The sequence below is a fragment of the Falco cherrug genome, chromosome 1, assembly GCF_023634085.1.
Source record: "Falco cherrug isolate bFalChe1 chromosome 1, bFalChe1.pri, whole genome shotgun sequence".
Taxonomy (NCBI): domain Eukaryota; kingdom Metazoa; phylum Chordata; class Aves; order Falconiformes; family Falconidae; genus Falco; species Falco cherrug.
The window spans coordinates 95,824,589-95,837,501 of NC_073697.1; positions in this window are offsets into that span (position 1 = coordinate 95,824,589).

Sequence of the window (12,913 nt, forward strand, 5' to 3'; positions counted from 1 at the left end):
TGGGGTGTTTGAATCAGCCCGTAATTTGGGACTTGGAAGCCTTTTGCTCCAACTGGAAAGCAGCACCCAGGGCTTCACCATCCCCAGCAGCACTTTGGGGCCACAGAGCTGCTTTCCCTTCCTTGCCGGCCCCACAGCCGGCTCCCTGGCCTTCCTACCTGTCTTCCTTGTGGAGAGGCTGCAATCACCACTTCACTGCCATTGCCCTCAGCATCCAGACACCCTCAAGATGCCTGCCGTCGGGACAGCACCAATGGTTGGCACTGCCGGCCTGGGGAATGTCCCTGGGGACAGAGACTCTTCAGGCAGCCCGGCAGAGGGGACAAACTGAGGATTCCTGCCTGCTTCTCTCCCTTCTGTGCAGGGAAGCACACGGGAGCCACGGGCTGAGTCACAAGAGCTGTGATAATCCCTTCCTCATAAGCTGGAGTGCGTGGCCAGCTCCTTCCCAGGGACTCGGCAAACCCAGAGATCCCTGGAGGGCAGAAGCACGAGACAGCGCTGGAGGCTGCAGCAGGGCTGTGTTTTGTAGACCTGGTGTTGCTTACTCAGCTCTGGGATGAAGGGGAACAGAGGAGGTGCTGAAGGTGAGCGAAGGGCATCTGTGGCCCAGGTTGCAGGGTGCGGCCAGTTCAAGGCGATGAGCAAAATCCCCAGCCAGCACATCGCTCCCGAGGTTGCGCTTTGCCGTTATCCCGGGGACTCTGATGAGCTAACAAGCCAGCCATCCAGTTCCAGGCTAATTCACAGCCAGACAGACAGGCTCTGAGGATGCATTTACTTGGAAATGATTTTCATGGCAGAAAGCAGAATGTGGCACTAGGTAAGAAAAATCACAACCGAGGGCAGAGCGATGCTGGGAAGGCACTGAAGCCTGAGGCTCCCGGCGGGGCTGGGGGAAGCTCCCAGGGATTTTCATCCCATTCCTGCATGATCAACAGCTCCGTGGGATAATAACCCCCACCTCTCCAGGGATGAGGTTGTCACTCTGTCTCGGTGGCCCTGACTGCCTCATACTGCAGATCCCTCCTCTCTGGTTCGCTTCTCTTCACCCTCAGCAGAAATAGGGCCCAAGCTCCAGTTCAGAATAAAGGTAGAGATGCAGGGGCGGACATTATTTTTCCAGAAACAATGCCACTGGGTGACTCAAAAGCCTGCTCTCCCTTCGCTTGGACTAGTCCAGCCTCAAAAGACAGTCCACAGCGCCTGTCCTTTTTGTGTTCCTTCTCCATGGACCAATTCTCAATTGTTTAGCAAAGAAGAAGTCAGTAAATTAAACTGTTGAGGAAGGATCTGATTTGGTAGTCAGTGGCCATCACACTTGTTGCACAAGCATTTATTATATTAAAGGGGGCCATTTTCACCCAAACAATACTCAACTGTCAGTCTTGCTCCAAATGAGGGTGACTTCGTTGTCTGTGATGGTAAGCGGAGCAGGATGAGATCGTCTGTAACGTCTGAATCCAACAAATCTCCATCTTCGGGGAGAAACAAAAGAAAAGTGACTTTCTATGCAATTTTCACCTTAACCCGTCTTCCCCGATTTAACAGGTACATTTAAGCGCCGATTGACACGGAGAAATTATTCCTTCAGCTGCAGATTTGGGGTCTAATTAAACTGCTTGTACTGTTTTAAGGGCCAGATTTTAATCTGTCTGTGCAAGCAGCGCATATCCTTCCTAATTTCAGCAACAACGTCGCTTTTTCACTGGGTCCAGTTTAATAGAGGCTGCAGGGAACGGCCAGAGCTGGGCTGGCTCCAATCTCCGCTCACCAACCTGGAGCGTCCCATCGATGTCACAGAACATCTCTGGGGTAAGCTAGAGGATCAGGCCCATATTTTCATGCAAATGTAATACACTCATGTTACTTAATGCCTATTTATAACAAATCCAGAACTTAGTTCTACTTAACCCGTCTTCAGCGTTTGACACGTGAAATCTGTGAGTCAGAGGACTATATACGGAACTGTCAAAACTTTATTTTTTCCCTCCTCTAAAATCCTGGATTAAATCAGAATCAAACTCCCGCCAGCACCAGCAGCAGCGCTGGGAGGAGCAGGAAGGTGCTGACAAGCACTAAGGCAGCTGGTGATGGAGTAAGGTCTTCTCAAGCAGCAGCATGATGGCAAAACCTCGCAGAAGAGGTCCTGAATTCAGTCACACGCTAGGTCCATCTCTGCTAAGCATCGTCCCATGGACCTGGAGTGATACCTTGGCCTCGTGGTGCCACCTTACCAAGGCTTGGCTTGTGAATGGCCTCCCAGGAGCACATTTTCTACTCAGGTTTTTCCTTCTTTCCTCTGGTGAATGGCTGTCTTAATATCTACATGAACCACACCAGCCTGCAATGGGCAAGACCAATTTTGGTCCTAAAAGAATTGCAAACACATTGAGAGCTGCAGACCTGCAGCTTTTGGAGCTGGCATGTTTTGCTCCACGTGTTTCTTAGAGAAAATGTTTCTTTCAAAATACACGCCATCTAGTCGTCACACGCTGAGTCGTTCTCTCCCTGCACAGTATCACTTCTTCTCGCCTGCCCTTCCTCGGCACACACCCTTCCAGGAGAGAAGGCTTTCACACCCGGCATCTGAAACAACACTGCAAACATCTGATGCTATTTACCTGATTTAACACTTTAAACCTCAACAAAATCAGAGCCAAATATGCCGGACACTCTACAACCATGCAGCAGAACAGCCTTCTCACACTGAAAGTTTACAGTGTGAAAATAACAAGTGCCTATCCATCGTTAGAGATGACAAAATAGCACAAAAGTAGCTGGTTTTCACCTCCGGGGTGTTTTTCCCGACAGCCTGCAAGTGCAGCAGCGACGGCCTCTGGGCAGCAGGATGGGGTAGAGGTGGCTCTGTATGGGTACCTGGCTTCAAGTTTTAAGAGTAATTGGCATTAAGTGAGGGGAGAGGAGGATGTTGGTTGCCTCCTCCATTACAGTGAAAAGGAGTTACAGCTGTAATTCCAAAGAGGAAATTGTCATGGTAATTTCCTGCAGATGGGCTTCTTCTGAATTGCTAACACCAAGCAAAATGTGATTGCCAGCAGTGAACTGACTCCTTTGTGGCATTACTCGCTATTTTTTAAAGGGTCATTTTAGGAGCAAGTTTCCCAGCCCTTGACTTTGGGAAAGCAAAACTTCTTCCCACTGCAGGTTCAGCCCCTCCAGTGGAGCCTAATAACATGGATTTCCTTCCCCTCTCTGTGCTAACTTAGAGACGCCTCCGACTGCGGCAGGTACACCGTGCTGAGTTACTGCTCCAAAGCTGCCGCCACGGGTGGGAAAACACAGAAGCAAAATAGCTGAGGATGCGCCACTGCCTGAAAGCAAGAAAAGAACTCTGAAAATTTCACTGGCCTCAGGTCAAACCTGGCACACAGCAAGCACTCCTGTCTGTGGGAAGATTTTAGCTAAAGCAAGAGAAGAGAACGGACTCAAGGACAAAGCCGCGGCAGAAGCTGCTGTCACGCGGGGTCTTGCCTGGCCAGGAACGGGGCTCTCTGTGTGGACGTGGGGGGTTTTTGCCTGTGATGTAAGCAAAACTGCACAAAGTAACGCTCTTAGCAGGGCTGGCGTTCCCTCAGCAGATTTGGAGGGACACGGCCATTTTACAGCATCAAACCCAAGCAGGAGGCAGGGGTTTTGCTCAGGCGTGGGGATGTAAGCAAAACTGCACAAAGTAACGCTCTTAGCAGGGCTGGCGTTCCCTCAGCAGATTTGGAGGGACACGGCCATTTTACAGCATCAAACCCAAGCAGGAGGCAGGGGTTTTGCTCAGGCGTGGGATGTGCCATGCAACAGGCCTGAAAGTCCGGCAGGGCACTTGGCTATGGCTAAGCCAAGCTAATAAATCCCCGCTGTGCCCTCCCAGATCCCATTCTTCCCCAGGGAAGTCTGTTGGCAAATCTAGATGCTGTGCTGGAAGCCCCCCGTGCCGGATCAAGCTGGAGAGCGCTGGGAGAAGGGGTGGGAGACTGATTTGTCATGGAGACAGCAGCACATCACAGGGGGAGTCGGGAAGGAAAGCCCCTTCCCCACAGACCCCAACGGCTCCGTGTCAGCTCTGGGCAGAGCTGGGCAGCATGGGAGAGCACAGCAGGTACAGCCTGTTTTAGAAGAGCTGTTTCCAATTAATCATTCCTGATGACCATCCCGTGCAATGCTCTTGATCGGGGCTAAGAACACCTGATTAGTGGAACACGCTCCACAAGTGGCTTAAAGCAACTGAGGATTTGCCTATGTATCACTCAGGGAAACTATTTTGAATTAACATTTAAAGGCAATTAATTCAACTGCTGTATGGGTGTTCTGTACCATCTCTATTCACTTTATCTCCTTTTACTCTTCTTTTCCAAATCAAATGAAGGCCACTTGATCTCTGGGTTGGGCGCAGGAGGCAAGCATCCTGGGGGAGCCCACAAGCCCCAAGGAAAGCAGGACAAGCGAAAGAAATCTGCCTGGAGGAAGCGCACCCCAGGTCCAGCCCAGCACGATGCTGATATAGACAGTCCCAGACCTTTCTGTCGCCCCGGTTTTGCCTTGATGGGAGAGGTTTGGGCACTCTGGGGCATCCCCTTCCAACAGCAATTGCAGCACTGGGCAAGAAACTGGGTGCACCAACTGCTCTCCTTCTGTGACGTTAATGCCCGATTAAGTAGGTGATGGAACGAGACAGTAAAGTGCACAGTCAAAGGCCGGCGGATGACCTGAGGTGGATCAGCAGGGTTTCCCTGCCCCAGCATCAGCCTGGCAGCTGTGCTGCTGGAGCAGAAAGCTTTGGACACAGCAGCGAGCGGGTCTGTGGGACGAGGCAGAGCAGGGCTCCTTCAGCACAAACCTCCCTGGTGAAGAGTCAGCCTGGCAAAGCCACTTGCAGCCTTTTTATTTGATTTAGGACATGTCTCCTGGTAATTAGCCTGTCTCGGCCCTGCCGTTTTTCTGAAGCAGAATTTCAGAGCAGCTCACACTGAGAATAGCCCCTTGCCCAGCCCATCGCCAGCACCACAGCCCTTCTCTAGAGAAGGAACAGATTGTTCTCAGCAGTCTGGCCCATTTGCCATTTCTACAAGCTGGCTGGATTTGCTCTTTATTGCCACTCACTCAGCAACTGATCTTTTGCAAGATCGCAGCTATCAGTTGCCTCCCCTCCTGCCAGCCGTTGCTTCATGGCCCTGGCTGCAGGTCCAAGGCCTTACAAGGGACATCAGCTGAGTTTTGTAACCGGCAGTTTATTGCCCAAGAGTTGATTTAAATTAAAGCTTTAGAAAAGAAGATCCCAAGGGTTCGGGCTGCCAACTTCTCTTAGGGTAAATGCGAAGCAACTCCCAAAGAAATGCAGAGGTGGCACTAATCAAAGTCGGGTTATAATGAGTCCTCCTGAGCGTTTTGCTCGGTGTGTCAGCACACATTCCTGGGACTAGTTCAAAGGGAAGCTGCACAGCTCAGAGAAGGGCTGGAAGAGAGAGCCTGTTTCTAACCCTGCTGCTGATGGAGATTTGTCATGGGTTGGGCGTGCAGGAGCGGTCACCCCCACCGGCCAGCAGCACCCCGGCGCACCAGCCACAAGTGGTCCTTGCCTTCCCCAGTGGTACCTCCCCAGGCAGGCAGAGGCAGGCTGCCCTGGCCAGGCAGGGCAGAGGGATGCAGGGATGCAGCCATCCCCTGCCTGCTCACACTTCAGGAGGAGGAGAGGAGCAGGAGGCAGCAGAGCTGAGCCAGTTGCTTGGCAACACCCCTGCAAATCTCCATCCTGTCAGAAAACATTTTTTTCCAGCAATTCGGATGGGTTTCACAGGTGCAGGATCAGGCCTGGCTGATCAGGTGGTTTTAAGAAACCACACATCGTACCCGGAGGGGCCGCGCATCCACTTTGGCCAGGTCCCAGCCATGCAGCCAGACACGGGCTGTGAAATGCGGCTCCCAATGGGCACTGCACAGCGGGGAGGGCTGCAAGGGGGGTGACAAGGCTTCCTGGGGCTCCTACACCCCCATTTCAGCCTCCGCTCAGGGACCACGATGCTCTGCATCATCCCTGTCCCAGCAAAAGACAAGGGATGGAGCAGTCTCTCGCTCTCCCGTCTGCAGGTAACCCATGAATGGGATGTCAGCCACCTCCGGGGGGAAATGAGCAGCGCTGTGAGCTCAGGTGAGCTGCTCCCCGGTCCTGCGGGCTGGGGCAGGCCCTCTGTTAGCTGCCCCTTGGTGTCTCTGCGCTGGCAGAGAAGCTGAACGAGGCTGATCCTAGTTCCATCTCTGCATCCCTCCATCACTGCAGGAACTAGGCTGTGGCAGCACCATCCCCTGCTCACCCTCACCTTTCCTCTGACATCCCGTGCTTTAGCTCTCCTTCAGTCTGCGCCTGGCTTCCTTGAGCCCCCAAATCCAACAGTCACACCTGACCTGAAAACCAGTCTATCTCCCCTGTGACCGTCCAGCATCTGCGGTCTTCTCTCTGCATGCAGAGAGGAAGAAGGAAGGTAGGCCAGGCTGTTCCCAGCATTTCATGGAGAACAGGGACAGGAGGGAGCATCCTCCGAGCAAAGCAGGATGCTGGGGGCCACGCTGGGCTCAGTGGTGGAAATACAGTGGAAGAGGGCAGGAGCTGAGGGAGTGTGAAACAGCCCCAGATCACTGCCAAGCAGGCTGGATCCTGGCACTTAGGGCATTTTGCTCTGCTCCTGCTTGCATTTCCCATGGGAGATGCTCCCAGCCTTGTCACCTGGGAGCAGCAGGAGCCAGCGAGGCAGCAGCAGGTCCTGCGGGAGCTCAGCATCACCATCAGCATCCTGGAGAGGCAGGACGAGCCACCCCTCTGCACTTCGGCATGAGCCGATTTGTGTGGGAGCTGATCCTTCTGTTCAGAGCTAACCAAGAGGGGAATTTCCTCAAAGAAAACAAAATGGTCTCAGCTGGAATTTTCCCCTCACCTACGCTGGCACAACCCCTTCTCCTCCAGTGTGGGAGGGGAACTTGGCCCGCTGATATTATATGCCAAGATTAGATCGGGATAATGATGTACTGTTGGGCTTTCTATAGATTCTCAGGTCACTTTGCAAACATGAATTAATCTTGACAATGCAGCTGCAAGGAAATGGAGGTTTTACTGTTCCTGATTTAAAGGGAGGGAAACTGAGACCCAGGGAGTAAATGCTTTTCGCAAGGTTGCAGAGAAAACAAGCTATGGAAGCTGGGAGTGAAACCAGGGTCTCGAAAGCCTTTCCGCTTCTCGCAGCGCTGCAGAGCGCTCCTTCCCACACAACCCCATTCTGGAGCATCGCTTTACACCAGCCCCAAACATAAGTCTCTTTTATATTTAGCTCCCAGGTTCTGTAAAGGGACATTATATAACAGACCTCAAGTGTGGCATTTCATAATTTACCAGCTCAACCTGTGCTGCTTCTCGAAACACGCCTGTGCAGCGTATTCCCCGGCGCAGCGCAGAGCCTTCTCCCACCTCCTTCTGAGCTGGCAAAATATCCCACTGGGCACTTACCTGCAGTTTTAAAATGCTGCGCTGTGCCATCCCCTGGCCCCAGGCCGCCGTGCCGTCTCTCAAGCAATCAGCTCCATTTTCATTGTCCAATTTCTTGCTCCTGCAGGAGGAGGAAAGGACGTAGCTGGACACACTGCTCTCAGAGGGCAGGCGTAGCCCTCGCCAGCGGGAAATCCTCTGCTGGGTTGCAAAATGGCCCAACGGGCTCTGAAGTCCCCAGGAGGAGGTGGGAAGGGACAGCACCCAGGCACCTTTGCCCAGCTGGGCTCTGCAGGGAGTCCCACCCATTTCTCTGGCAAAAACTGGTGTCCCCAAAGCTGGGGCTGAGTGAGACGATGCAACCAGCAGTCAGCACCGTGCAGGGATGGCCCTGCTGCCAGACAGTCCCTGTATCCCTGCTGCTCTCACCCCGGGCACGCCAGGAGGACTGTGGACACCCATGCTTCAGGAATGGGGGCTTTACGTCCTGGGATGCACCCCCCAGGGAGAAGCAACCCAGCCCTGAAGCTCCAGAGGCCACACGGTGTCTGATGCTCAGTGCTCCCGACAGCCCGTCTGGCCCTCTCCAGATCTGCCGCTCCAGTCCAGCGCAAGAGCCGACGCTTTGGGAAGGCCCCGCATTGCCACACACACTCGTCCCCACGTGTGTTGTCTTTCTCTGACCGATGGCAAGTTAAGCACGGACGCACCGCAGCGGGAAGAGCGTGTTGCTTAATGGTGAGGGCTCAGCCTGCTCTCCTCTGCCTGCAGTAAACTGGTACTGCTGGGCTTCCAAGAGAGATTTTCCAGCAGCTCCTCTGCTCCGGCAGCGAGCATCCTCCCCGGACACAGGTGGTCCTGCCAGGGGACACAAGTCTGCCCCGGCACAGAGTAGAGAAGGCAAATAGGAAACCACAACAGCATTGCTCCCTTTTGGCACTGTGGCACAAGCCCGGTGTGCCGGCAGCCCACAGACCCCTGCTCCATCCCTGTGTTGAAGCTCCTCGGTGCTCTGAATGTCTGTTGACTGGTGCAGAGTTTGGAAATCTGTGTAAAGTGTAAAGGCAAGGAGGGAAACCCCAGGGTACCAGCTTTTAGGATGCAGCCCTGACGGGTGCCAGCATCCAGCTGGGGAGGCGCATCGTGAGTTAAGCACCGTTGCAGGGCTGACACCTCCAAGGTGAGTTGATGCTGGCAGGGCAAACTCGATTGACGGTGTTTCTGGCTTAAATCCTTGCCTGCAGGCTGAGGCAAGAAACCACGTTAAGGAATATTAGCTTCTTCCTCCAAAAAACAAGCACTTAACTCCCGGATGATTGTAGCATTCAACATCTGCAATAAACAACAGAAAGGACTTGGGGTGTGACTCAGAGAGGGATGAGGAAATCGCCACAAAATTCAAATCCTGAGCTGAAAGTACTACTTTACTAAAAATACACGTCCAGCCTGTTTCAGTGCCTGAGACTGTCTCCACCCTGGGAGGCGAGTTTCAGTCACACCACTGAATATCATCAGCAAACAAGTCGTTTCAATCAAAGTGCTGCCGAGTAGCACATTATCTACATGTTTCATATATGCCTACCAATTCATCAGGGTTGCTCAAACTCTGCCTTTCCCAGCCAGCCCCAGGCCAGCAGAGCTGCTTAGACACATGCATTAATAAGGAAGGAGAAAAAAAAAAAAAAAGGAGGAAAGAAAAATAAGGAAAAACTCCTTGGAAAATATGAATGGATTGTTTCCTCTTTTTTAATTCGGTTCCCCCCCCCCCCCATTTTTTTTATTTATTTTTTTTTAAGTAGAGGGCATTAGGCCAAGCTGGCACAAGGTCACCTTTCCCACCATCATCCCGGCGAGGCGACGAAGCCTGCCCAGAAGTCAATCCCCACCGCTCCCTCTCCCGCTCTGCACCCAGCCACAGCCACCTGGTCCAGCAGAACGGCAGGGACGGAGCCTGCCCACCGACCCCCACCCCCCCCACCGGGATGGAGGGCTGCCCACCGCCCGGCCCCGCCGGCAAAGTTCCCCCTGCCACAGACCCACGGAAAAGTAGCCGCCAGCGTTTTGCCTTTCCATAACGGTCTGCGCGCACCCGCAGGTCCCCAGCGTGCCGTAGCGGGGAACGCTGCCCAGCCCCGGCGCCGAGCGCCCTAATCCTGCCCAGCCACAATGCCCGAGCTGAGCAGTCGTGGCCAGCCGGCCGGCCGCGCTACCTGCGGTACTTTTCGGGTCGCCTAGCACAGATGCGGCACGGGATCCGCTTCAAAGCCAAAATGTATGAAAGGCTGGAACTGTTGCTGCAGCACCGGAGCCCCAGAAATCGCACTCCCATTTGTTTACTCCCCTACGAAGCGTGCTACGTCTTAAACTCCGTAATATCCTACAGGGATGAACCCATTTCATGTCCGTGTCAACCAGCCTTTCGGCTTCTGTAGTAGAGCCAGGCTGGGTTTCATCCCATGACGCTGGGCGAGCTATTGTGTTAATTAGCCGCCTCCCCGCGACCGCGGTGCCTATTTAAGGTCACGGGCTGCCAGCACCCCCCGACCAGCCTCCCCCCGCCCGCGTTAACAAAGGACTTACCGTTACCGCCGAGGGCACCACGGCGGGGCACGGCGGCCGGGACCTGCCCAGCGCCACAAAGGCGCCCCCCGCCCCCGCGCCGCAGCCCGCCCCGGTCCCGCACGCCGCCGGCCGGCCCCGGCCCGCGGTAACAATGGCAGCGCGGCGGGGGCTCCGGCCGGCGCCGCTCCGCCCGCCCCGGGCTACCGCGCCCCCGCCGGCCCCGGGCAGCGGGGAGCGGGCCGGCCCCGCCGCGGCGGGGGGGCGACAGGCGGCGGGGACACTTGGCGGCCCGCGGGCACCTGCGGCTGCGCTCCGCGGGCGGGCACCGCCACAAACTTGGCGGAGCGGCGCGGGGGGCCGCGCTCCCCGCAACTTCATCCCGCGCAACTTCCCTCCCTCCCGCCGGGGCGGAGCGGCGGCCGCCCCCCCGGCCCCGCTGTCACCTCGGGGGCGGCGGGGCGGGGGCCGGGCGGCTCCATCGCCGCTAGCGCTGCTCCATGCTCCCGGGCGGCGCCGAACAAAGAGCGGCGGCGGCGGGGATCAATTTCTGATACCTATCGATGGGGAAGGGCGGGCGGAGGGAGGGCGGGAGCGGGCGGGGGGGGGCGGCCGCCCGGATCCCCCCCCCGCCGCCAGCCCCGCGGCCGCCGCCGCCGCCACCAACCTGGAGCCGGCGGACATCAAACCGCGTCCGGTACCGAAACATCGATCCCACGTCGGCGGCCATCTTGGGGGAGCCCGGCGGCGCGGAGGGGCGCGGAGCGGCGCGGAGGGGAGCGCAGCACAGCGCAGCGCAGCGCAGCGCCCGCCGCCGCGCCCCGCGGGGAGGGACGGGCCGCCCCCCTCCCCGGCACCGGAACACTCCCCCCCCCGGCTCCGGGATCCCGCCGGACCTCGCCGGGGAAGGGGCGCAGCACCTCGGCGCAACGATCCCCCCCCCCCCCCCCCCCCCCCCCAATAAATCAGTATTTTCTTAAAGCAGCGCTTTAAGAACCCGGCTCAGCGGTTGGGCTTGAGGGTCTCCAAGGTCTTTCCCAGCCGCAATTGGCTCCGTGACACCCAGTGCCGCAGGAAGGTGGGAAACGGCCACCCAGCAGCCACCCGTCAAACTTTTTCAGCGGGGGCTGGGTTTTTCTCTTGCCCTCCCTTAACCTGACACATCCAGCACCTTTGACCCTGGTGGGAGTTGCTCCAGCAAACGCGCTCCAGGAAAAATCCCAACGTCCAGGCCACGTTCGGGCTCTGTTTTTAAATTAACGTGCCTGGGCACGGAAGAATTTGACCAACTTCATCGGAGAGCAGCCAGCAGCGCCTGGGCACTACCAAAACCTGGCCAAGAAATACCCCCGTGGCTTTCCTACCCCAAAACAACCCGAATAACTTCCCACCTCTGCCCCACAGCCTGTCAAACCAACTATGCAATGTTAATTGAGCTTTGAGTGTTAATTCCCTTTGCCCAGGGGCAAGCAGCCACCCCACCCCACCCACCTCCCGCCGTGCTTGCACCAGAGGGACCCCAGCATCACCGGCCGTGACTCGCTTTTCAGCGGAGAAGGGCTGAGCTGTCCCTTCGGGTACATTTTGCAGCAGGTATTTGCAGACCAAGCAAGTGCAGCGTTTTAATATTCCTGCTAAGGAGCAGGTAACACCCCAAGCTGTTGTGCAGACACGTGCACGCCTCTGCGCATGGAAGAGCCCAGGGCTCCTGCCAGGTGGTGACACAAACCCACAGCCCTTCTCTGGTCCCCAAGGCCCAGCGTGGGGCAAGCTGCCCACCCCCCACCCCCCCCATGGAGGGGGATGCAGCCTTGCAGCGTTGGCCCAGGCTCACCAGCCCCGGGCACTGCTTTGCCTCTGAAGCTGCGGGGAGGCTGAGGGCAGCACGCAGTAGCCCCCTGGCTCACCAGCGTGCTGCTCCTCCCATCTTACCCGTCACCGCTTGCCACGGCGGAGATCCCAGTGGAGGAGTTGGAGGGGCTGGAGGAAGATGGTCAGCCATCCCGGCAGCCTCCACTACCCGTGCACATGGATGCCAGCAAAGCCAGGACAAGCACTCCTGCAGCTGTCACTCGGGGTCTTCCACCATCCCAGCCCCAAAGCTCTTGGCTCCTCTCACTGCCGTGGCTCTTGTGGCACTGGAGCCTCTCCCTGCACATGGCTGGGGAGAGAACAGCATCCCCCCCATCCCGGGGCTTGGCCCCACCTGGCAGCTCAGGTATCATCCTGCTGACGTTACTTGCATTTTGCAGAACCCTTGGAATTCCAATAAAAAGTATAGCTGGAGTTCAGAAGATACTGAAGAAGAGGAGTAGCCTTCAAACCGCACCCGGCTCTGCGGGTGCTTCTGACAGGTCTGCTCCTTCCCTTCTTGCCATCTGAAGCTCACCGGCACCAGGAAAACTGTCCAAAAGGGTAAGGCAGACACCCAAAGTGACCTTGGTACCACGCTGTAGCACAAGCGGCTAGGAAATGATCTCTTCTTTCTCATCTCTTCCAGTCAGAGAAACTCAGAGCTGCTCACAATCCCACAATTGCAAACGCCTCAGGCAGAAGAACGAGTGAACAGAAAATCAAAGTTCAAAGAAAGGATTTGCAAGAGCCAAGACGGCTTGTGTTAGAGAGAGCCTGGACGCTCCCAAGACCCCCGCTCCAGCTCCTTCCCCACCTCCAGAGCTGGCTGGAGAAGTGGGCTCCCGCGGCAGGTCCTGCTCACAGTGCAGCAACAAAAGCACCCGGCCCGCCTGGAACTGGTGAAGCCCAATGCAGTTGCAAACACTCAGCTGAAACCTCAGCACCACTGGCATCAACAGCAAACTCCATGGATGCACCAAGACCCCAACCATCACCAGCCTCTGCACTGTCCCT